Source organism: Leucopleurus acutus (genome assembly GCF_964270905.1).
Source record: "Leucopleurus acutus genome assembly, chromosome: 20".
Taxonomy (NCBI): Eukaryota; Metazoa; Chordata; class Mammalia; order Artiodactyla; family Delphinidae; genus Leucopleurus; species Leucopleurus acutus.
Window position 1 is genome coordinate 21,214,814 of NC_139162.1, and position 26,334 is coordinate 21,241,147.

General features: G+C 43.5%; 1 protein-coding gene across 6 annotated transcripts in view; it reads left to right on the top strand.

The window, feature by feature from the left end:
• Positions 1–26,334, top strand: part of CDH11 (cadherin 11) — a 146,343-nt gene that overhangs the window by 68,910 nt on the left and 51,099 nt on the right. The window contains exons 3-4 of one of the 6 annotated variants that reach the window (XM_082863243.1): positions 18,791–18,876; positions 18,997–19,053. The exons of 2 other annotated variants lie outside the window; for them this stretch is intronic. The gene's annotated coding sequence lies outside the window, so the exon portion shown is untranslated. Of the gene's footprint in view, positions 1–18,790; positions 18,877–18,996; positions 19,054–20,383; positions 20,708–25,755; positions 25,776–26,334 lie in introns of those variants that run through there. 3 more of the 6 variants (XM_082863244.1, XM_082863245.1, XM_082863246.1) reach the window with 3 other exon arrangements.

Here is a 26,334-nt window from a genome sequence, read left to right on the forward strand (position 1 = left end):
TGTGCATCTGCACATTAACACAGGCCTTTCGGGCCTGCTCTGGCTTGCCTGACCCCAATCCCACCAGGAAAGAATATGCATCTGTAATACTCTGGAAAATTGGGGCTGACATGTAGCTTGGTACCCAAAGTGGTTTCACTCAAGCAAACAGAGAGAATAATAGCCATGCACTTAAATGCTTGAGCAGATATCAACTGGAGGAACGTTCCAATAATCCGTGTTTATAAAGCCCGTGAGTATGAATTTTTGAAATTGCACTTACCCCACTTTATTCTTGACAAATGATGTTTGTAGCCATTGAGATATTTTATTCCAATTATGTGCCAGTGTTGTGGGGAGAAGGTTTCTGACGATAGCAGGACATAAGCCATTTTTACTGTGCCTCTATCACTATTCCCGTTGCTAAACTCAACTGGACAGTTCATTAAGATGAAAAATTAACAGCACATGCTCTGGGGAGAATAATCATGGAACATGACAGCTTGTGGAGGCACTGGCATTCAGAGAAGCAGACAGATGACAAACGTGCTGGTCTTCGGAAGAAGTGGTGATTGGCCAGTCGGTCAGGAGCCATGCATTTACTGAGCGCCGACTTGTGTGTTCAGCCCTGAGCTGAGGTGCTAGGGGAAAGAAAATGCAGGCAGTATGGCCTTTGCACTCCAAGAGCATACCATCTATTTGGGAAGGCTGGGGAGATTTCAGCTGTCAATCTGGAAGCCCCAGAGGGGTGTACATGAAATGCCTGACACTTTGGTGCCGACTGTAAGTTCAGGAGTAATTCAGTGTGGACTTTGGAGAAGATTTCTTAGACCTTGAAGAAGAACAGGATGTTGATTAGTAAACTGTACTCTAAATATAGTAGCTGCTAATGGCTATGATTTTGATTTTGGGAATTGGTGAAATGTTCTAGAATTAGATAGCAGTGGATTGATATACAACTTTGCAGATTTACTGAAAACATGGAATTGTACACTTTAAAAGGGTGGACTTTATGTGAATTATATCTCAAGAAAGCTGTTATTTTTTTTAAATGCTAAATTACAGTAAATCTTATTCAGAGTAAATCTTGTTCAGGGAGTTGAGCTTAGTTCCAATAGAAAAAAGGGATGGGACAGACTGACATTGATAGGAAGGAAGCTCATACCCATTTTACCGATGAGGAAGTGAAGGGTCAGACCAGCTCCTGCTTTGCCCAGAAAGCCACAGCGAATAGTGGTGCTACGACTTCACCTCTAGCCCTCCTTGGCTCCAGCACTTAGATGCTTCCCATACCACGCTCCTGGTGCCCAGAAAAAACAGACCCTGGAATACAACAATAACACGAATGACAACAATGACAGTGAGTTCCCTCTGTAGAGCACCCTCTCCTCTCTTTTCTCTCATTTGTTCTTACGGCACCCCTGTGATGAGTGATCAGTATGAGTGTGCCTGCATCTGTGGAGGTGGGGTGTGTCTTACGAGAAAAGGAGGACTGGGAGAAAGGAGATCACATCTGCTTTCCAGGCAGCATAAAGAACGCTGAATTCTCTTCTTCAGGCATTCAGGGTGTTTCCACCTCCACTTAGCGCTCTGTCTCTCCCTGGACCTTTATATGCATCCTATTTCTCCAGGGCAAGCAGAATTTCTAAGTGAAACCATAGAGATGTGGAATCCACGGATATTTAGAAACAAGGCTTGGAATTGGGTGTCCTGCCCGTTAAATATAGAAGTCAATGCTGTTTCTCTTCTCCTCTGTAGAAGGAGCAGATACACATTTCTGTTGTAAAGCACACGTCTAGATTGAAGTCACTTAAATCATTATCTCCCCTGCAGTTCATAAGAGAGCTTTTGATGTCATTCTCAGCTTACTAGTGTAAATAATGGGTCAAATTCTCATCTTGTTGGACAGGATGGAAATCTGACTCAGGATTTGTAAATACTGCTGCATTTCATTTATTTTCACGGGGACATTTTCTTCCCCAGCAGACAGTGAAATAACAGCATCCTGGGAAACAGCCTGTGGAGGAATCACGACGCATTAACCTAAGCAGTGAGATCTAAACAGAAGCTCTGCGATCTCCCGCCAGAGCCCAAATACCGGCAGTCCCCACTGTTTGGCTGCGTTCAGGAAGCATAAATAAAACTAGATCTTCGGAGCTTCCCTGGTGGCGCGGTGGTTGGGGGTCCGCCTGCCGATGCGGGGAGCGCGGGTTCGTGCCCCGGTCCGGGAAGATCCCACATGCCGCGGAGCGCTGGGCCCGTGAGCCATGGCCGCTGAGCCTGCGCGTCCGGAGCCTGTGCTCCACAACGGGAGAGGCCACAACAGTGAGAGGTCCGCGTATCACAAAAAAAAAAAAAAAAAAAAAAAAGATCTTTGTAGAGTAAAAAGGAGCTGAGATTTAGGAGACGGGAGTCTTTCTCAAGCAGCAGACATCCTCTTTCCCAATTTCATTACAGTTTTCTTAGCTTTTAAAGAAGTTAAAAGAATAAAAAATAATAATAAAAGATTAATACTTCCTGAAATATATCCCTGCCTATTTCAGAGTGTTTGCTTTTTTCCCCTCATTGAAGGGTCTGGACTAGTGGTCTGACTCAGCGGTGGGAATGGCCAGGTTCTAATCTTGTTTCTTGCTGGAAAGTGACTGCTCTGTGCTCCTCTTTGATAATTTGTCAAATGTGTTCAACAATGGGGTGATTATTGTAATCGCCCAATAATTAGTGTCTTCTCTATAGGGATTTTGTGACAGTTGACAGAGCTATTACCTCTAATGCACTTAGAACAATGCCTGTCACATAGAGACAGCTTCCTGAACAGGGCTCAGGGTGGTAGTGATGGCAATGCCTGAGTCTATACAATTCCAAATATCCAGGTGTTTCCAAATTCAGGTTCCTAGACAGAAGTTCGCAGTGAATGACGGAACACAGGTCATAGCCAGGTTTGTAGAGCACAGGCACGCAGGTTGGCCCTGGAGGGCCGGCCTCCCCTCGAGCTGGCCTGAGGGTTAGCCTGTGAAGGTGGCAACAGGCACGGCCTCCACTGGGCTCTGTTGGCACCATGTGCTGGTTTCCATGAACAGGGCTTTGCAGAAGGGTGGTGCCAACTAAAGTGCCCCACAAAATACAGAAGAAGCGCAGTGCATGGGCCGGGAGTGGCGTCACACACAACGACCTGGGTTGGAATTTTGGGTCTTCCTCTAACTGTGACTTTGAACAGAACAGTAACTCTCTCTTGTGCTCGTGTTTGTCTGTTTTTGTTTTTAATGGAGCAGGAAGCAGTGACCGTCTTGACTGTCTCCCAGGGTTGAAGAAGGACTTGCATGTTTTAAATTGTGAAACTGTACTTTCCTTCTCCTTCCCCAGCGCGATGTAGCTCAGCACGGAGGAGAAGGAGCTATGGCGTCCCCCTCTGTGCCTCATCTCAGCTTCCTTGTGAGCCGCTACGTGTGACTTCTGCTGAGTGCTTTAACCTCGTGAAGCTTCTGCTTTCTCATCTGTTAAATGGGCGTATTAGTTTCCTGTTGCTGCTGTAACGAACTGCCACAAACCTAGTGGCTTTAAAACAACACAACTTTATTATCTTACAGTTGTGGAGATCAGCAGCCTAAAATGGGCCCCATGGGCTAAAATCAAGTTATCCATAGGGCTCTGTTCCTTCTGGAGGTCCTAGGGGAGAATCTTATTACTTGTCTTCTTCACATTCTAGGTGTCTCCTGGGTTCCTCAGCTCATGGCCTCTTCTTCTGCCTTCAAAGTTCATCACCTCATCCTCTGCTTCTCTCATCCATTCTCTCTCTCTCTCTGTCCCTCCTGCCTCCCTTGTATAAGGACCCTGTGATTACACTGACTCCACCTGAATAATCCAGAATGATCTGCCCATTTCAAGACCCTTAATTAAACCACATTCACAAAGTCCTCTTTGCCTTACAGTTTACTACATTTATAGGTTCTGGTAATTAACACGTGGACATCTTTGTGCTGGGGCATTGTTTGTACTCATAGGACTGCTGCAAGGATCAAATGAGACAATGCATGTAAAGTACTTAGCACGGCTCCCAGCACATAGTAATAACTCGATAAATGTTTATTCTCCTCCTTAGAATCACTGATAATGACATTTGCTTGCATACCTCCAGGAGACAGCTAGGGATTGCCACAGTTGTAATTGCCCAGCTCCACACGCTGGCAGGAACAGTGGCCTTGTTTGGCCATGGCTGGAGGCTTCCACTCATCTTAGCCCTGTAAGGAGGCCAGTCTGCAGAGACACTTCTGTCTGAATAATGCTCCCTCCAACAGAGTTAGCCTGACCAAGTTTTGCCTCTTTTCTAAGCTTCAGCTTTCTTATTTGTAAACTGAGGTTAGGGGGAGGAGCTTGACTCTGGGGCCCCGGGGTTCAGTGGTTCTTCTGTTGAAAATCTATGAACTATAAGAAATGATCACAGGTGAACCAAAAAAAGTGCAGGTTGGTATTAAGGTATGCTTACTGGCTTCTCAGGGAAAACAGCCCATTGCAAAACAACAACAATAGAAACGGCTATCATCTTCTCTTGCTTTCCATGAGCCTTCATCAGGGTTTCTACCTGCGGGCGCTTCTGGCTCGGGCTGGGCTATGTGATGATGTAGACAGGAGGCTGGCATTGGGTGCTTTCTGTAATGTGTGGATCCCAGATAAGTGAAGATGTGAGCTCAGGTTTCCAAGATTAAGGTGGGGGCTGAATTCTTCTATTTAGAAGATACATCGTTCATGGATCCAGGACTGGAGAGGAAAAAACAAAAAGAGGAAGAAGCCTACTATGTGTCAGACACGTAGGGATGCTGTCTTTGTATCATTTAATTCCCACCACTTTGCCTGGGCTGGGGAGCATTTTATCTCCATTTTTCAAATGAGAAAACAGAGTGTGAGAAAGATTGACTAATTTGCCTGATGCCTCACAGCTGGTAAGTGACTCGAGAAGAAGGAAGTTGAATTAATACTTCAAATCCAAAACGGAGCTTCTTAGCTATAGCAGTGAGCCTTCCTCAGTCTGGGCGATCTGGCTTTCTCTGGTACATGGCAGGCCACTGTGAAGTGACTTGGTCAGCCCCCTGAATGTCTCCACTCTCCCCCTCTAGTGGACAGAAAGCCAAGGCCACGGTATATTTCATTTCCTCTTTTACCCAAATTCTTGCGAAAAAAATCTCCAGCTGCCCTGTCGTCTCCTTTACAGTCCTCTGTCTTCCCATCTCAAATCCCTCTTTTTCCAAGTCATTTGAGGCAAAGTCGAGTGATGGATGTTTGCAAACAAGTTGAAACCCTAGCACCCCAGTGATCCCTCTCGCCTTCAGATTTCACCTTCTGTTGGAAGTTGGACACTCGTTGCCTGTGGCACCGTCTTCACTGATGATCTCTTTGGGACTCTTCCGGGGGATCTGTGTTTTGAATCATTTTAGAAGTGGCAAGAGCACTGTCTTGGGAGAATATTGGAAGTTCGTCAGAGCCACCCAGAGACAAGATGGCTGCAGGCCGTGAGGAGGTCCTGCCACTTAACGTGGGTTGTGGTGAGCAGTGACTTGTGACTCTGATGAGATGGGTCTGCATGTCTTCTGTGACTTAGAAGCTGCCTCCAACAGGACATTTGGATGCGTGGATTCAGGTGTTGGCACAAAATTAATCTCTTTAATTGCAAACCACAGTCCGTACAGAGGAGGAACACAGCAGGCACCTTCCAAGCAGGTGCAGTATCAGATCCAGCACCTCTGAGTCCTGAGCAGAAGGAAGCCAAGCCTTGAATCTGACCTGGTGCAAGGGGCAGTGAAGTCAGGAGGCTCTGGGGGTGGAAGAAAGGAAACAGATACTATAGAGTATTTGTTTTCTATGAGAAAGGTTGTACCAACTGGGCAATCCTTAAAGTCAAATTGCTAAAAGTAGAACCTCTAAGATCAGATGGTCAGGGGTGGTATTGGTTGTGTGACCTTTGGTGAGTTATTTAACCTCTCATAGTTTCAATTTTTCACCTATAAAATGGGGATAACAGTAGTAAAAAAGACCCATAGGGCTGTGCGCAGATTCATGAAATAAAGCACATAGAGTGCTAGGTGCAGTATTCAGCATGGAATAAGCACCCCGTGATTGTGAGCCCCCCCTACCACTAGCTGCTGTTAATCAGCTGTGTCCTCCTGGATGAGAGGAAGGCCAAATGGGAGCTGATTTTGGAAACCCTGTTCCCCCTCAAGGAAAGTTTTTCCTTTCTTGGGGCAGGATTTTCAGCCTAAGCCCTACTCTCAGATAGCAGCCTTCACCTTCACTAGTAGCTCTGATCATTAGTCTGACTTATTCTTTCACTCTCCATCAATAAAACAAGGATAATAATAACCCTCGCTTTTGTTGGCTGATGTGTAACATGAGCTGATGTGTGTGCAAGTCCTTTGTAAATTACCAAGTGCTATCAAGTATGAGTTATTGTTGTGATTGTTCCATTCTAGGCATCTCAAAAACAATGCGGAAAATTAAGGATGAGTACTACTGGTATTCAAGAAGCATTTATGCCTTTTTAAGTGTGTGACTATAAACTATCAGCAGAGGGACTTGATACTGCAGTCTTCAGTCTGGCTTAAATACTGCCCGCTGAGGGCAACGTTCCAGTAGGGACAGTGCTGGCAGGCAGTGGGCGTAATGGTTAGCTGGGGCAGCTCTGTGATTCCACCAGGTTGGAATACCAGCCACTGATGTGCTTTGTGACTTTTCCCGGAATTACCAAAGGACTTCTGAACCTCACTTTCCTAATTTGTAAAGTAAAGATAGTAATTCTTACCTCACTGAGTTGCTGTGAGGGGTAAGTAAGATAATAATCATCGAGCTCTGGACACATTACACAGTATGGTGATCTGGAGGACCTAGAAACCTCCCTCATTGCAGCCCCCTTGCCTTCTGACTGACAGGTGTGTTCTCTTTCACCTGAGGAGTCCCACTGAAACGCTAGTCAGAGTTAGAGCCCTCGCTATCACCTGGGCTCCCAGCAGCCTCACCGAGGCCACTGCCACGCTCACTCAGCAGCCCAGCTCCTGGCTTGCCCTGCTGTTGTTCAGGCCTCCAAGGTCAGTTCCAGCATGGCCAGGCCTTTGCAGATTCCAGTGCCTCCTATTGATAAATCTGTGTGTGTGCTCAGTGGGGTGGGGCATGATATAGAGCAGGAGACCACCTGTTAAAGCCAGTGTGAACAGCCTGAATTCTTGGCCACAACCCTGCAATGGTGAGGGGCCCACCTGGACTCCAAGCACCGTACGTTACCAGCCAGATCCATGTGGACAGTCCAGACACAGCCATGTGCACACTGATTCGATGACAAACCAGAGAAATGTAAAATTGACCTCAACACTATAAAGTTCTAGGGGCCGAGGCTTTAATGCTGACAATGATAAGAAATAGTATTTATTGAGCACTTACTACATGCCACATACAGTGTCCAGCACCTCACAAGAATTATCTCATTTAATGCTCACAGCCACCCAAGGAGAAATGTGCTATACTATTCCCCCGCTTTTCAACTAAAGGCATGTGATGAGGAAGAGCAGAGGTAGGCTTTAAACCCCATGCTCTTGGCCACAGCAGTGCCCATGGCTTATGGGGTGGGGGGTGTAGGCTCATGGCCTGGGGGCGGGTGACTGGGAAGAACTGACAATCACAATGGGCTATTTTCCCATCTTTCTCAGCCTGCACTCTGCCCTTCTCCTTCTGTGTCAGTGTCCTGGGGCTGCCGTAGTAACCAGGTACCACAAACTGGGTGGCTTGAACAACAGAAATTTGTCTCACAGTTTGGGAGGCCAGAAGTCCAAAATTGAGGTGTTGGCAGAGTGGGCTTCTTCTTGAGGGCTGTGAGGGAGAATCTGTGCCCTGCCATCCTCCTAGCTTCTGGGGGCCTCAGGCAGTTTTTGACTTATAGATGGTGTTCCCCAGTGACCAAATGTCCCCTTTCAATAAGGACAACAGTCATATTGGATGAGAGTCTACCCTAATGACTTCATCATCATCTTAACTTGATCATCTGCAAAGACCCTATTGCACATAAGGTCACCTTCACAGGTACTGGGAGTTAGGAGTTCAGCATCTTTTAGGGAAACACAATTCAGGCTATAATACCATCCAAGCTCATTTCTAGGATTACCACTTTAGACACAAATGTGTCCACTATAAGTCTTTTCCCACAGACTCAATCAACAAGTCTTCATTGAATGCTTCCCGCATGCTCAATATATCAAGCTACCCACTGGAAGTAAGATGATGAACAAAACGCATATGAGCCCCATCGTCATGGAGCATTGATGATGCACTCTTGGGGAATTTCAATCACTAGACCCTCACAGTACTACAGCTAAGCCTTTTATCAGCAATTCCAAATGCCTCATCTAAAGGGATAAGTGAATGTAGCTTCATCGTTCTGAGTAAATCTAAAGAGAGAGTAACCGGACATAAATATTAATATTTGATCAACTTCATTTGCATGTACACATCTCCAGTTCATCCATTGCTTTGCAAAGTGGCATGTGATTTCTTAAAATCTCTGTGTGTTTTTTTCCCCTAGTTTACTGGTAGGGTGTCATCACAGGCCTCCCAGACCAAACACTGTAAATAGAATGATTTTAACCAGTGTACCACTTACTAGATGGGAGAGCAATTAGCCTGTGCTCTGTTTAATTAAGCCTCACTTAATGGGCAAACGTTTTCTTTAACGGGCTTGCTGTCACCTCCTCAGTTATCTAAGGCAGTTCATTTCACAACAGGGGGAAAAAAGAAAGAGATAGGAAAAAAAATTCTCATTTGCTCCAAGTCGATTGGTCTGAGGAAAAGCTTGGCTGTCTAGAAGATGCCTAATTGCCTCTGTGATCCTGTGCTTAGTCTCTATTTAGTCTTAGGCTTCTTATTGAAACGCTAATCAGGGTTAGGTCTCACCTCTTGAATGATTTTGTAAAAACTTGATATTCCTCTGCTTAGCTAGGAATGTCTGCATGCAAGTATAATGCCACTCTGACTGAATGGAAAGATAACTAATCCCCTTAATTTTGCAAAGAGGGCTCTGATTTGGTACATACAGTACAGATCAGGGGAAATCAGAATAAAATTAATTTCCTTCTTTGCATAGGCACCACCTCTGTTATACCAAGAGCCACTTTTCTTTGGCTGAGTTTGTGAGGGATTTGGAGAATGCTTGGCACGTGTATTTGAGCTTATTTCCTGTAGCTGGGGTCAAATTTAGGTTATGCCATTTTATCTGGTGTCAGAACTTGGGGAACTTAAGTTCTTTGATTCTCCGTTTCATCTGTCAAGTAGGAATAATTATCCCTACATCACAAGACTGTAAAGAGTTCAAGTACCATTCACGCTCCTAGCTCAGGGTCTAATTATTGCAGGCATGCAATACAATATATTATCTGCCTCTCACTTTGTTCTCTGTCCCTTCCCCCAACCACCCACCCTTGAAGGTGGGACAGATGTGGTTGGTTTTGGGTTTTGTTTTTCCCCCACAGCCGTAACACACTCACCTCAAATCTGAGTCGTAGGCACTCTGCTGCTTCTGAGTTCTAAGGTCTTAACACATCTCACGATGAAAAATGACTAATTGAAGCAGACACCCATTTATTTTTGACAGAGGAGAACCACAGTGATGGACATTTGGCTATTTTTGCATGGTCAGCTGACTTGCTGCTGACTTTCCGTCTTTCCATGCTGCAGTACAGGTATGAACTCAAGCATTGCCTTCACCTGCATTGGCCAAAGAGTAAACGCTATCAGTATTATAATTATTATTTATTATTTCTGCTTGTGGTCTGCCTTGTGCCTACCTTTCCTGCCTCACCCACTTCCTCTTCTTGAGCAGTTCCTGTGCTTTCACAGTCCCACATTCCCATTGTTACCAGAACACAGCATCTAATTCCACGCCTTAGATGTTTGTTCCCGCTGGTCTGACCCTGAACATCTGATTCATTCATATATTTCAAGACTTAATTCTGGCTTATCAAGTTAAGTCTTCTCTGACCAACCACGTGCTCGTGCCCTCATTTATGTGAGTCTCCTATGAGTTCTCTCAGCTCTCTCACTTCCCCATCAAAGCACCTTCCACATTGTTTCCCAATTTTCCAGGCTGCTGCCCAGCCCGCCGCCACCACCATGAGACACTCGGTGACTTGAGGACCATGACAACATCCTCTTGTTATTCCCTCTGCTTAACACCAGGTTCCCACTTCATGCTGAGGGCACGTTCGGCAAATGCATTTTTATTAATGTGTGTGTGTGTGTGTGTGTGAATAAAGATCCATGAATGCTGCCTTCTGAAATGACCTTGGCAGCTGCCTGCTAATCCAGCATGGCACTTGCTCCTAATATGAATGATCCTGACTCTCAGATTTGGGTATTGGTTATTTTCTCAGAACCAGTGTCGAGTCAGAGGATGAAAGAGAACATTCATTCTTCCTAATTCCTCAATCAATTAGCACTATAGATAATTCTTTCATCCTTAGGCCTTTTACACTGTAGGTCGCCTGTCAATATCCAATGGCCTATTCTACCTTCTCCTGGGAAATCTAAAATCCTTCCGTGGTTTTCTCTGACCTCAGTTACACTGATTTTAAAAGTTCCCAAACTGTCAACATTTACCCGAATGTGATCTCTTCTGCCCAGTGATGTTGCTTCTGTGAAGAAATAGGCAAGAGAATTCTGAGTTCACAGAGAAGATATTTGAAGACAAAATGATTCTGGAAATTAGGATAAAAATAATTTGAAGCTTGAAGATTGGCTTACCTAGTCGAGTTCTTTATTTGTACAAATGTTTCCACTTTGTCAGACAAAATACAGGACTTCCAGTTAAATTTGAATTTCAGATAAACAACAAAGTGTTTTAGTATAAATATGTCCCCCAAATTTTATAAGACATACTTGTACTAAAAATAACTGTTGTTTCTTTGAAACTCAGATTTATTTGGATGTCCTGTACTTTCATTTGCTAAGTCTAGCACCCCTGCTTTCCACTAAAGTTGATGACCTGCCCACTATGATTTGATAGGCTTGACATCAGGCATGATAGGGTTGGAAACACGCAGGCTTTCTGAGACTCAAACCAGTATTCATTCCTAAATCATATGATTGGGAGTGGAAATTTTTCTACTGTAACACAAAGGGCTTTTGGCATGTTTGTGATCCTAGAAATCTGCCCCATCTTAGCAAAGCAAGAGTTGGTTCAACACGCAACCCAACTCAAGAAAAGTGAGCCATATTAAAACAGGTTTATCAAGGGTAATTGCAACATAGTTTTGTGAGTTCAGCACACCGCAAGCCTGACTGCAAATGCCAGGTGTGTGCCCATTGACACCAGGTTCTCTCTAAAAAAATTGCTTTTGTTTTCTGTTGTGTAGGACATCGGCAAAAGGAACTGTATTGAGGATTACCAGAGCCATACAATAGAATATGGGCAAACAGTTTACTCTGAAGCCATCCATTTATCTAGTATGCATGATGTCTAGTTGTCTCCAAAATAAACTCCGATTCTCCATGCTCACTAAGGAACTGACTTAAAATTCTTTAGCCAGTTATAAGTAAAAGAATTTTCACTATTCTGCTATAATCTGAATTTCTCCTCCTTATCACGCTTTCTTGTTCCAAGATGGCTTCACTGGGAAAAAAAAAAAAATCACATCCTTCTCTTAAGGTCTTCATTACTCCTTTTTTTTTTTTTAACATCTTTATTGAAGTATAATTGCTTTACAATGTTGTGTTAGTTACTGCTGTATAACAATTCATTACTCTCTGCAGGAAAAAAAAAAAATGTATCTTTTCTCATCTACCTGCTCAAAGTGCAATCTCAGTGCCAAGTTTGTGACTTGTAATGATTTGAAGGAGATGTTGCTTCTTTTAAATATGTTCAACAAAATGTCTGCTTGCTTTTTCTTATGACCCCAGGAAGATATTTTTTGGATTTTGGTTTAGATATCACTGGTGTTTCACTCTGAGTGTTCTCAAAGTGAAACCTCCATCCCCTCCTCATGTCAAGAAACCTATACTCTATTCTCACTTATGGTAAGAGTCACTTTTCAATCTGGATACAATCTGAAAAGCCATTCCCTTTTCAGAAAAGCCATTCCATCCTGTTGCCAGGATGCATCCTGGGTAACACTTAAATCTTTCCTCTCCTGTAGGAAGATCTTAATGGCTACCCAAGAAGTGAAGGCTGGGCATCTGTTGAAGAGGGTGTACAGCTGGTGAAATACTGACATAAAATAAGAATTTAACTTATGTAGCAGCCGAGGGTTCAGTTCACTCCCTGCTGGATAAAACATGATTCAGCAGCAAGGTGCAGAGACTCTGCCATAGGGCCTGTTGGGACATCTCAGCTGCAGAGTGGGAAGGGCAGGAAGGTGAGACACAGGCGTGTGTGTGTGTGTGTGTGTGTGTGTGTGTGCGCACGCACGCACGTGTGTGTGTTTGGTTGGAGCGGTTAGCTAGAATAACTCTAATGCAGTAGAAAATATTAAGATCCCAGAATCCCAGAGCCCTTGCTCTGGGTTGGTCCAAAGGGTATATACATCTGAGGGAGAAGTACAGTCATCGCCAGAGTTACACAGCAGATACAGGCAGGAGGCAGCATCATTTACTGTCTCCTCTGCCCAGATAGAAGGGAGACCCCAAGAAGTAGGTAAAAATGCCAGAGTCAGGGGCAGACCCCAGGGAGAAAAACCTGGCATGGCCTAGGTACAACCTCAAAGTCCTAGGCAGTCCAACTGGGCTTATCACCAGAGAAGCAGTCATGGTGAGGATTAGGTAGTGGGTTTCCCAAGAAACAAGGCATCAACTCATGATGTGGAGGGCATGGCTTCTGAGGAGGAATAAGAAGGGAGCTTTAGTACTGTCCTTCCACTTCTACATTCCAAAATTCTACCCATCTGTTTCCAGATCTAGGTCCTATTTCCTTTCTGGGTGAAGTGTCTATGCCATCCTGAGTATATTTTGACCTCTCTGAATGTTCATCTTTACTGTTCATTTTAATGAGCTACTTAATCTGGGGTTGTTAGTATTTTCTGAATGTGTATATTTGTCAAATCAACTAGCTTTCAAATTCTGAATCTCCCCTCCCCAACCCGCCCCAACCTTGTGAGTTCTGGGTGGGATTTACTAGGTTGCTGGAGTTTAGATCTTAAAATGTCTATGCATAGAAGATGGAGAATGGGAATTTAGACCCTGGGGATGCAGAGTGTCCCAGCCTGGGATACCCAGTGAAGAGGTTGTATTCAGAAGCAGGAAGAGACTGAATGAGGAGACCAAGTCATGTTTCTATGTCCCTGAGGGCAGCCATCCTTGAGATGCAAGAGTGGGCATCTCTGTCATGGATGTCTTGCCAGGAAGGCTGAGTAAGTCCTTGATGATAAAGTTCATGACTTATACAATAACTACTTTGTTGTTCAGTCTTCCTCTGCCCCTTGTGTGACTGGGGCAACTCTGGTCCAAGGGACTTCCCCTTAGTGGGTGATGCTAGAGAGCCCATTCAACTTTACCAGCAGTACCATGGATTGCAAAAGTCTGCCCTTCTGATAAAATCTTTTTGGAAAGAGGTACTTGATTAAAGGATGTAAGATTCTTGAGAGCAAAGGCAGAACCCATCCCCTGCTGCACATGCTTCTCCTGGGGAGACATCATGGCATACCTGGGAAATATCCCATTGTACTTTGTCACCTTGGTGCTCTATACACTGATTAAAGTTTTATATTTTTTTTTGTTTATGTAATTTTGTTAAAAAAAAAAAAAGGTTATTGTCACCACCTCTCCATTTGCTGTTAAAAACAGGATTGAATCTCCTTTGCAGTGTGGGTATTGAAGCAACCAGTGGTCTTCCTGTCAGAGAATACTTCTGGGCCTCACCTTGGATGCCCTCAGATGAACTGTTGATGTGTGGGACTTGCCTCCATGAAGGCATAATCCTTCCTTCCATGAGCTACATACCTAATCTTTTCAATGATTAGCTCATGAGATCTCACAGAGCTATCTCACGTTGGGCTGGTTCCTATTGTTGGAAGACACTTATTGTCTGGCTGCCTTCCTATAGTTCCCTGCACCACTTGCATATTATTACTCATTAGCACTTTCTCTGAGGCTGAGGCAGTGAAGGATATAGAGGAAAATTTTGTTCTAAAGTGGAAAATGTTGTGAGAGAGAGGTTTGGAAACCACGATGCATTCCTTCAAGGACTGTTTGGAAGAGTGGGGAAGGCTGGAGAACACCTAGGGAAGGGTTGGGGCAATTCCTCTAAGGAAATGTTAAGGGACTGGTTTTGTTTGAAGTGGAGAATTAATTGCAAGACTCTTGGAGGAAATACGCACTCTCTAAAAATGCTAGTAACCTGAGTTTCTTGAGAGCAAAGAATATGTTTCACCTAAGTTTGTAGCATTTAACAATTGCAGAGATCCTACAAATATTTATTAAGTGGTTGTGATGTGGAATAAGATCCTGCTGAGCTCTGAGCATCCCCAGAAGGAAAAATTAAGACCTTCAGAGGACAATTACAGAGACGTTCATCATCAAAGGTGGAAAGATAAGAGCTTCCGAATGGGCCATATATGGCTTCAAACTTCATTTCAGGTGCCAACTAAACCGAATGCTCTGAAAGTGAAGTTCCTCTGGCCCTTGTTTCCTTATCTGGACAAAGGAGGCAATAATGCAAAACTCAAAGATGCTGGAGGGAGAGAGGCTATGAAGAATCTACATAAAGTATCTAGCACCTAGCAAGGTGCCTACCACACAGTAGGTGCTCAAAAAAACAGAACCTAGTTTGTAGATGATAACTCACTAACAGTTATGCCACCCCCCTCTTCCCCATGGACTGGGCTGTTTCAAGAGGAGGCTGAATGGAGAATGAGTGATTTGCCAAGATGGCCTCCCCAACTCATGCGGTCAGGAGAGCCCACCCTCTCATGTGACAAGTACTTGGCAGCTTTGTCCACACTCCTTATCATCGCTCCATTCTCATCCCATATCAAGGATAACTGAAAGACCCCTTAGTCTCTGCAGAGAAACTTCTGGCCTTTATCCCTATCAAGTCTGGGTCCTTGCTGGAATCAGCCAGCCCCCTCTCCCCAACACACACACCATCCTCTAGGCAAGGAGGTCAGTGTCTTCACAAGTCACCACTACAGAATTCCCTCTGGTCCTGGGGCAAACAACAAGGATGCCCGTGTACATTTGTAGCATCTGGCAGATTTTATAACCTTATCAGAGAAAAGGAGTGAAATCACATCTCCTTTCTGTATCAGTAACAGGTCATTTACATTTATCTACAATCCACACCACTAAAGGTTAAAAGCCAAAACTTTAAAAATTACTCAAAGAAATGGAAGTTGCCGCTGCTGTCAGCATTTCATCATGCGTCCCCTCACCTGTGTAGCCCACATTATGCTTTTACAAAGAGCTTCCCAAACCATTATCTTATTCGACCCTCAACTTAACTTGGGAGCCAGGGAGGTCATGCATCATTTGCCTTTCTTTTCATAAGAGAAAACAGATTCACAGAGGTGAAGTGAGCTGTCGGTTGTCAGTGGTCCCACGGTTTCCTGAGCCCGGACCTCCTCCCTAAACCAGGAGATTATAGGCACTGAAGCAGGAACTTACTTACTGTTGCTGTATTGAGACAGCAAGTCTGTTAGGTATCAAGATCTCAGAAGCGGTTTCCTTTTTCCTTCATTGTTTCTAATGCAGCTGAACTGCTTTTCAAGGCAGCATTTTGCCCAGTCTAGCTGTGCGTCCTGTTTGCTGTGGAGTACGGGGCCTGTGGTTCAGCCGTCCCCCACCCACTGTAGTCCTATCCCTTGATTTTTCCAGGCATTCTGCTAATGTCATGTGGAGAGTCACTGTGTTACCCAGCCCTTTATTCCACAGATAGGAAAACTGAGGTCTAGATGATTGGCCGTAAGCAGTGAGTTCATGGCAGGTTTTGAATGCCTAGACAGTGTTCTTTGTCTACCTTCATTCCCTGAACAGACGTTTCTGCTTAAGATGAGGATGTTTTGGTGCCCAAGACCAAGGCTGACTAATAAGAGAAGTTGTTTTTCGATGATTGAAATCACCATTGAGCACTTGAAATGGGACTAGCATGTGCAGGAAGTACCTTTTAAATTTCATTTAATTTAGATGAATTTAAATTTTAAAAGCTACATGTGTCTAGGTTGCTACCATATTGGCGGGTATAGCTCTAGATCAGTGGTTCTCAGCTTGAATGTACACTGCAACCACCCGGGGAACTTCAAAAATACTGAATCCTGGTTTCTTTGCTTTCAAGTGGTTTAGAGTAAGGCCTTGGCAATGGGATTTTTCAAATAACCTCGCTCCCCTCTGGTTAATTCTAATATGCAGAAAAGTTCTTGAGACACTATAGTCTAAATTTTAAGCCCTATGAGGGGCAGAGGCCATGTCGGCATATACATCACTGTAGTCAGGGGCAAGGAATTCAGTGAGAACTTGGCTATGTTCCCAAATCTTAGGGAAAAGGAAGGGTTAAAAGTGCCCTTATTAAATTGCTTAAAAGGACAGTGTGGGCTTCCCAGGTGGCGCAGTGGTTGAGAGTCCGCCCGCCGATGCAGGGGACACGGGTTCGTGCCCCGGTCCGGGAAGGTCCCACATGCCGCAGAGCGGCTGGGCCCGTGAGCCATGGCCGCTGAGCCTGCGCGTCGGGAGCCTGTGCTCCGCAACAGGAGAGGCCACAACAGTGAGAGGCCCGCGTACCGCTAAAAAAAAAAAAAAAAAAAAAAGTACAATGTGATCAAACGAATGGAAATGGTCCTTCCTCCTGGCAGAGAGAGAGGATGAAGTAGGTCTCTTTCTGATAATGACTCTGGTAATGAATTATAAGTAAGGTATGTATTTTTTCCAGAAATGCATTTGTAGCAGTAGATGTTTTTGCCAAGCAAGTGAACTCACGTCTGTAATTCACAATAGGATTAACCTGGGATTATAGAAAATCTAATTAAGTGAACCATATCATCTGAGAGCCACAAAAGACACTTAGCGTTGCCTTTGAAAGTCCTGCCTGTCTGAGAGTGTTTGGCATATGCTTCAGAAAATGCTCTGAACACGTACAAGGCACTTGACTAGTTTGCTGTATCCCATTACTTTTCTTTTATGCTTAACTTTTTTCAAAAAAATAACTCTTACTTTTGATAACTGATGTTAGTGCATTTGAAAAGAAAGAATTGGGCTTCAAAGATTGGATTATTTGAAACCACAATGCGATCATTATGAAGCTATTGTTGGTGTCTGGTTTCTGAAAACAAGGAGGGGCAGGGACTCTCTGTGGGGTATGTAAAGATACAAAAAAAAGCCATTTAAAATACGGCAGAGTTTAGTCTACTCCTAGCATGATAGCATAGTTTGGGGAGGTCCATTAGAAAGAGACCTCCAGAACAGCCCACCCACACTCGGGTAAAAAATCAAGCTTCTGATAATTGGAAGCAGCTTGACTCTCCATTCCTCACTCCTGTTCAGCGGCTGATTAAGCTGGACGGATGCACGGGGACCGCAGTGGATTGAGGTCACAGGCTGGCCTTCTCAGAATTCTAAAGGCTCTCGGAGGTGGTGATTGGAGGCACTCTCTCTCTCCTCGCCTTAGTAATTATTTCAAAAAACCACATCAAGCCCTTGTCAGTTATTAAGGCCACCCTGGGATAACTCCTCCTCTTATTGTTTATGCTTTAAAAAACAGACTTTGTGGTTCTCTGCAGGATGTCACATTCTAGCGAGAACATGTAGATTGCTTTTCCTCTTCCAGTTCTCCACTGATCATCTTTAAAGAGCTCCCAGGTCCTTATTTCTGAATGTCTGTTCCTTTCTTGAACCTGGACTGGCCGTTTCATAGAAATCGTTTGAAAAGGGACTGCTTTTAATCCAGGTTTTGAGGGGAAAGGGCAGGATAGATGTTATAAAAATTATCTTTCACTGTTGATACTTGTTCCTCCCCCTATATTTTCGCTCCATACAGTGAGGTCTTTAGGTTTTGTTCATGCTGTCTTTTATTTTGCAAGTTACTTATCATTTCTGTATCTCAGTTTTCCCATCTGTCTGTTGAAGAAGGATGAATAGTGGAAAATCTAAGCAAGGATTTCCCCCAGTTCTGAGATTCTAAGATTAATTAATGCAACAAAATGTCCGAACTTGAAACAGAAATGCTGACATTGACAATACCTACTACTGGAAGAAGTTGGGAACTGGACTTACTCTGAGCTTTCCACCTGAGCATCAATCCATTGGCTTTACAAGCTTAATATGTTTAAAACCAAACTCATGTTTTTTATCCCCAAACCAGTGTCTTCTTCTTTTGAGGCCAGAAGTAGCACCACTGTCTTCTCACTCTCCCCAGACTGCAGTCGCATCCTCTGTCCTCAATCTGTCCAGTTCCCAAGGCCCTTCACATCGCATGATTTCTAGAAAGGCCTTCTTTCCTCCATACAAGGCTTATTTTTCTAGTTCAGAACCATACTATCTCTCACCTGAACTATTGCAATGACTCCAGGAGTCTCCCTGGACTCATATATTAGTATCATTGCATTTAGCAATCCCTATTATAAATATCGGTTTGTCTGTATCTCCTTAATGGACAGCCTCCTGGAGACCTTTGTGAGGCTTGCACCGTACTGCATGTTGTATGTGTATTATATGCCATATTCATGCATCCAGGGCTTATAGTACATATTTATGTATTCTTGTTGAAGGAACAAAACTCCTAATTTATCGTCTTTATCACCTGCTGTGTGCCAGCCCATGTCAAGTTCTACACGGAGTTCTCTTCATGCACCATCTTGTTTCATTTTAGAACTCCCCCGTTAAGGCCGGTCCTGGTGTTCTTCACATCTTCAGTATTGCGGTGTGGAGACCTACAGAGGCTGAGTCACACACGTAGTGAGTAGTAACTCTTGAGCTGTAATCCTCTAACCCCATCTGACTCCTGAGCCCATGCTCTCAACAATTTTGTCAGAACTGCCATTTCTCATGTTGGTTTATCCTGTATACCCCTGACAGCTCGGACTCCATCAATCTCCTGACCAGAGAACTTAATGGATTCCCACTGGCCATCAGGTAAAGTCCTGACTCCTAATGCTGGGTTTTAATACCTGTCACATTAGCAGGTCTTGCATTGCCCAGTCCCAGAGGGCCCCATTCACATTATATCTGATATAAGTGGGTCTCCTGGAGTTGTGCATGGAGCAGCCCTGCCAGTGCAGCAGGATCCAGACCTTCTAAATGAATTTTCATCTCTCTCCATCCAGGGAAAGTTGCTGTGTCTCAGCCCAGCACAGACTCACAGGCTCCTTTAGACAGCTCCTTAACAGGCTGTTGCCAGTCTTCTATTTTATAGAAGGAGAAACTCAGTCCCAAAGGAAGAGTGTCTTTTCTAAGGTTACACAACTGTTTAGTGGCAGAACCTTTGCTACAACACAAGTGTCTTGACTTTTGTTCTACACCTCTCCCTATTGCCCAGTATTCCTTGGAAATTTAGAGAAGAAATAGGCATTTTCTACATCTGAACAAAGGATCTCCACAGCTATAGTACTTCACCCTTGACCAGGGGAAGAACCACCTAACTTTTCCTCTTGATTATTGTATTGATAGTTTACTAGGTTTGCTGTTTGATGATAAAAGAAAGCACTCAAGTTAGCTCATGTACAAGGGGCTAATTGTCATCTGATGTATAGGGAGGGCAGTGCAAACAACCTTATAGAAATTCAGAAACAGAATATCAGTAGGGCTGGGCCCTGTGAAGACAACAGCTGGAGGAAGTCCTTGATTGCCAAGATCTGCAGATAACAGGGCCATGTGCTCTGCCATTTACGTGGCTCAGGGACAGAGGCCATGTTTGTTTCTGTTTGGTTTCTAACTGACTTGCTCATACTTTGATTTCACTGAAACACTGGCCATAAGATGTCACTTTGTGGCTACTCCATCCCCCAGGTGCCTCATAACCTTCTGTTTCAGCTCCCTTACTAACTGGCAAATGGTCCTGTTTTCTTTCATTAAAGTTCCCCAGTGAATCTGATTCACCCAGGTTATCTTTTTTTTTTTTTTTGCGGTACGCGGGCCTCTCACTGTTGTGGCCCTCTCACTGTTGTGGCCCTGTAACCTGTGGAGGTTACACAGTTTGATAAAATCAGGGGTTGGTTTATGGTTTGGTTATCACTGGACTATATGTGGTTCAGTCATCCATGGCTCTGGGTGAGAGTGGAAACTCCAGATGTGGGAGACTGTTAATATAGGTATTTGCTTGGAAGGGGCTGGAGTAGGCAAGTACCAGAAGGCAGGAGTGATATGTTACAAATTCATCTGCAGAGATGTGGTCACTGATTCCTCTGTGTTCTTTTACCCAGTCCTGTTTGCACTTATCACATCATACGATCATTTATCTGCTTAGACAACTGTCTCACCATTGTTTGAGTAGAGTCTGCAGATCAGAGAGGCACTGCAGCTCAGCCTCCAGGGTCCAACCCAGGTCTGGCACTGTGAAAAGTTACTGCTGAATGAAGGAACCAGGAAATAAAGAAAGCTTTATAGATATTCACTGCTCGGAGACAAAGAGAGATTTACGTACAGGCCTTTGATACCACAAATGACGTTACATTATGTCGAGCATCTGTTTATCATTACCATTTTTGCCCTAATCTTCCCTCAGGTACTTTCACTCATGCAGAAGAAAAATGGAAAATAAGATCTCTCTCTTTCCACACATTCATATAGGGTGTGTATTCATAGCCCGAGATGATACTGATGACAGCGTTATTAACTGTATGTGATGATATATTGTATTCATCTTAATGATTAACATTTTAAAATATTACAGTGAGAAAAAGACTACCTTAAGGATTGAGTAGAGCAAAAATAATAAGTTCTTCATATCACAGATTGTGTTTAGTCATCTTATCATTTGAAGATGATTTAATTACTTGAAAAGATTAATAAATAATCAGTGAATGATTCTATATGTTTGGGGTCTGGGGACTTAAGATGGATTTCTAGAATACTCTGTGGCCACAAAAGCCTAAGAATATAAAGGCTGATTGTACATGCTCAAATGAACTTAACATCTAACAAAGATTTTTTTCAATGTCAAATACAATATGGAGTTTAGACCATCCTTGGAGATGGTCTGAACCATGTCCTTGTGTTGAAGATCAGGAACATGGACTCTGGTGTTTGGGAGCCAGGCAAAGCTGAAGCTTGGGTCTTGCAGTCACATGAATTTGAATTTGAATTGCAGCCTTGCCCGTGTTTCAGAGTGTATCCTTGAGTGATTTACTTCATCACTCACAACCTCAGTTTCCTGGTAGATTATATTGTGGGTGATATTTACATACAGTCGTGGTGAAAATACAGTTAAATGGTGTATATCAAGCCCTGAGTATACTGCCGAGTACTAGAAAAATCAAGCACCTCGTGAAGGATAATTTCAACTATCATTACCTAACTTTATATAGCCCATAAGTGATGGAACTAGGATTTGGACCCAGGCCTTCCCAATACCAGACATGGTCTGATCTTTTCACTTCCAAAGCTGACACTCCTGTGGTTCTCTATTTCTCTAGAAGCAGAGAATGAAACTTACATGGAACAGTTTTAAACATTCCACTTGCCCTTAAAGCACGTCATGGTCATTGATAAGGAGCCCTCTTTGCTACCTACTTTTTTTTTTTTTTTTTTTTTTTTTGCGGTACGCGGGCACCTCACTGTTGTGGCCTCTCCCGTTGCGGAGCACAGGCTCCGGACGCGCAGGCCCAGCGGCCATGGCTCACGGGCCCAGCCGCTCCGCGGCATGTGGGATCTTCCCGGACCGGGGCACGAACCCGTGTCCCCTGCATCGGCAGGCGAACTCTCAACCACTGCGCCACCAGGGAAGCCCTTTGCTACCTACTTTAACATTTGAATTTGGTATCAGAGAGTGGAGTAACATATACAATGCCTGCTTGGCAGTCTCTGCTGACTTACCACAAGCTTATGCTTTGCTCCAAGCGTAGAAATCGGGGAAGAAATGTGATTCAGTAGTTCTTGTAATACTTCCTCTCTCCATTCTCTGTGATTTCCACAGACATGGCATAATTCCTGTGATTTGATTTGAAACTAGAGACCAGCTCAGTGCTGAGTGATGAGATCTGAACGGGGAATAAAATATGCTTGAATTAATTTGCATAATGGAATCCGATTGGTCACAAAGCTGTGTTTGTTGCAGTGGGGACCAGAGCCCCTGAGCTCCTGACAAGAGGACACTGCACTTGCAGAATAAGGTTTTGAGTTGTGGTGGGCTCGGTAATATTCTTAATGTAATGATAACCTGTCTTTAACTGTAAATTAACTCCCTGGAAATGAAAAGAACAGGTCAGCCTGTCTGATCCTTCCAGCTCTGTGGGGGAGGAGAAAGCTAAAAACCAAAGCCGTTTGATTTTTGCTAAGCGTTTTCGTCTTTTTTTCTCTACCCGATAACAATTTCCAGCACGAGTCCAAATATACTTAAACACCCGTATGTCATTTTCTTTAACGGAGACAAAAGCAAACACAGTGAGTTTTATGCTCAAGGCTCAGTAGCTTATGACGGGCTATCTGCTCTCAAGATAGAGGGGCGAGCCTTCCACTTAGAGCTGGTGGTTTTGCAAATCCATTTTCCTGTCATGTTATTACTCCTGTGACTTTCAACAACACTTATTTTTCCTTGCAAGCAATATCCTCCCATCATAAAATAAAGTCCTCCTGTATGTTTTAGTGGAACCTCAATGCTTAGACATTCTTGCATACTGCTAGAAAGTGCTTAAAAGGAAGGACTGTTCAAGAACTGCCTTGGGGGGTCTTTATTAAAACCAGTTAGAACACTGATATATTTCCTTAGTTGTTAACAACATGAAGGTCTTCTTAGGAGGGCGGTCTCCTGTTCATTTTCATGAGTGATTCCTGCAGACTCTGTACCACTGCATACATCAACCAGATCTCTAGATTTTAGAAGCATTTCCAAATAATAATAATCTTTCTGAACACATCTTTTTTAACCTATACATATAGAAATCCTGAAACAGGGTTTTTTAAAAATAAAAAAGCAAAGACTTACTTTTGTGTACTAGTGCTGTTCAAGGACCTGGTTGTACTGTGTTGTTGATGAACTGATATAATCACTTCCTGTTCCTCTTCACTTTGATCATTGCTATAAAATGCTTTCCTCTTTCTAGTTTGGTTTAATATTTTAGTTACAGTATTACCCCCCACCAGAGTGCCACCAAAACTTAAATTATTTTCATCATTAGACTGTTATGGTATGTCTTATGATATGTGTCCATATTTGATCTTCAGCCTTCTCTTAGAGAGGCAATATCACATGGGATTATAGGGATAACAATGCAGGTCTTGGAACCAAGCATCCAGTGTTCATATCTCAGCTCCTCCACTTGCTGGCTGTGTAACTATGAGCAACTTACTTAATCTTGCTATGCCTCAGACTACTTATCTGTAAAATGGGGACAACAGTAATACTATTGTGCAGACTTATTGTGAAAATTTATGACTCAACTCATTGAAAGCACTTAGAAGAATGTTAGGCAGACAAGAACACTGGACAAATGTTTACTGTTATTAACATTTTCATCATAGTCATATTATGAGTATACACTAGGTTCTCATACTGGTTTACTGCATGTGGCATCTAGGTTACTGTTTTTATCACAGTGTCCATATCGTCTCCTTATGAATCTCAGAAACCAACAAGTGGTGATAGCTGGTATTGCTCACTGGTTAACGACACAGACTCTAGAGCCAAACGTCATGGGCTCAGATTCAGCACTACGATTTATCTGAAGCATAACTTCGCAGAAGTTGCTTAATCTATCCGGGCCTCAGTTTCCATCCTTTAAAATAAGAATATTCACAGTACCTATTCATAAGTTTGTAATAGAAATTAATGGATGAGTTACTATTTGTAAAGTTTTTAGAGCAATAGCTAGAAAAAGCTTTTGCTAAGTAAATTTTCATTCTGAAATTGAATTTAAAAATGTCTTAGGGCTTCCCTGGTGGCGCAGTGGTTGAGAGTCCGCCTGCCGATGCAGGGGACACGGGTTCGTGCCCCGGTCCGGGAAGATCCCACGTGCCGCGGAGCGGCTGGGCCCGTGAGCCATGGCCGCTGAGCCTGCGCGTCTGGAGCCTGTGCTCTGCAACGGGAGAGGCCACCACAGTGAGAGGCCCGCGTACCGCTAAAAAAAAAAAAAAAAAAAAAGTAAAAAAGTGTCTTAAAATTCGTCTTAACATACCTGAGATTAACCATTAAAATAACTTTATATAGTACATACAGCCATATAAGCATTTATAAATAATGGTTTCAAGGAATTACTTTTAAAAGCAAGTTGATTTTGCTGTTCTCTCCAACAGAAGAAAATAGATAATTTCACCTTTTTAACAAAGGGTGAAATTTATTGTTTATTGGTCATGTGGAAACTCTTAAATTCATTAGTATCACGCTAGAATTTTTCTTCTGTAAAGGAAAAAGAAAGTTGTCGTCTAGTTTCAGCATGTTTAGTGTCAGGAATAATTGTGCTTTATAGCAAAATGGCAGCCAGAAGAAAGAGGTGCAGAAATATCAACTTGAATTAAACCCTTTCTTTCAAATACACTTCACAGTTTATAAGCAAGGATAATTTATCACCGTGTGAATGAACACTTACTAATTGGCATGGTGTAAAATGGGCAGAGATCTTGTTGCACCATATGCTTTTTCTTTTCTATTTCTTCTTCTTGAGATTCTATGGTGGCAATATCAAGTTTGAACTTGAAGTATCGGGTTCAAATCATACATTCAGCTTTTACTGGTGTCCTGCTTTGAGCTCAGGCATTGGCCATCTAATTGTGAATAAGATATCATCCCAACCATTAAGAGGAAACCAGCATAGTAAGGAGATGGTGTATGAATCAGAAGTGCCCCCAAGATATCTCACCCCAACTCCAAACAAGAACATGAACCTGGAAACCACTTGTAGAAAATGTCACCCAGTGGCTTCACTTTACAGGGAATGAGGCAGAGCCACCACTCTCGGAGCTGAGGGAGGTCCCACTACCAGCTAAGTGGCAGATTCTTAATCATATGTTTGGCTTTTTGACTTAAATGCAGGTATCTTCCTATGGCTTCACATTGCCTCAGTGTAGGATCAAACTCCTCCTGGTCCCTCCCTGTGCTCTTTCCATGCAGTCAGTTTGCCTTGTAAGAAACAGCATTTGATGTAGTATTGATATGCCTGAGTCTCAGGGTGAAGCTGTTAAGTGATGACACTGCCTTTTGAATCTTTCTCTCTCTTCCACACAGCCATTTACATATCCCAGAGTCTGTCTACAACAAACACTAAACTCCCTATTCCCTGAAAAGAGACTTGCATAAAACATCATAAAATGGTCCTGAGGACAGTGATGGACGCCTGAAATGAATGCATATCTGTGGCCTCCCCAGATAATATTTTGCCATATTACAAAGGAGCAGAAAGGCTTAGGTTGATGAAATCAAAGAACCTCAGAAGAAAAGGGGTTCTGCCAGCAAATTAGAATGCCACCAGTTCCTTTATTTTTGAGACCTGTAAGGCCAGATGGCTGTGGTACCTACATGTAACTTTTATTCCTTAATTCCTCTCTTAGAGAAAGCACCTCACCCCTGTCTTCTGGGCATCTCCACCTGCAGGGCAAGAGCACTTCCTTCTGCTGAGTGAGGGCTGCATGCTTGGACTGTGGTGCTCTAGAAAGAGAGGAAGAGATCCAGTGTGTGCCCAGTTCCCTCTCTGTCTTCAGCCCTGCATGTGTGTACCAATTCTTGTCATCCCTATTGTTCACATGAGACTGAGGGGGCTAAGAGTGCCTGACTGACATGTTGAAGGCCACCCTGATTGAAATATGTAGAAGTGGTGTTCCAATTCATGTTTACCTGACCTCCAAATCTAGGTACATTCCACTCTGCCAAGATGCATTCTCTCTCTCTCCTATTCCCCCCCGCCCATCTAACCACTTCATCCAAATCGTATAGCAAAGAATTAGGTGATGGTTTTTATTCCTACAACACTCAAGAATCTCACCAATTTCACTGGTACAGTCACTATGGAGAACAGTATGGAAATTCCTTAAAAAACTAAAAATAGAGTTACCATATGATCCTGCAATCCCACTACTGGGCATATATCCCTAGAAAACCATAATTCGAAAAGATACATGCACCCCAACGTTCACTGCAGCACTATTTACAATAGCCAAGGCTTGGAAGCAACCTAAATGTCCATCAACAGAGGAATAAATAAAGAAGATGTGAGAGATATATATAAGAACCAGAGTGCTAGAGAGAGGACTGGAGTGACTGTAGGTGAC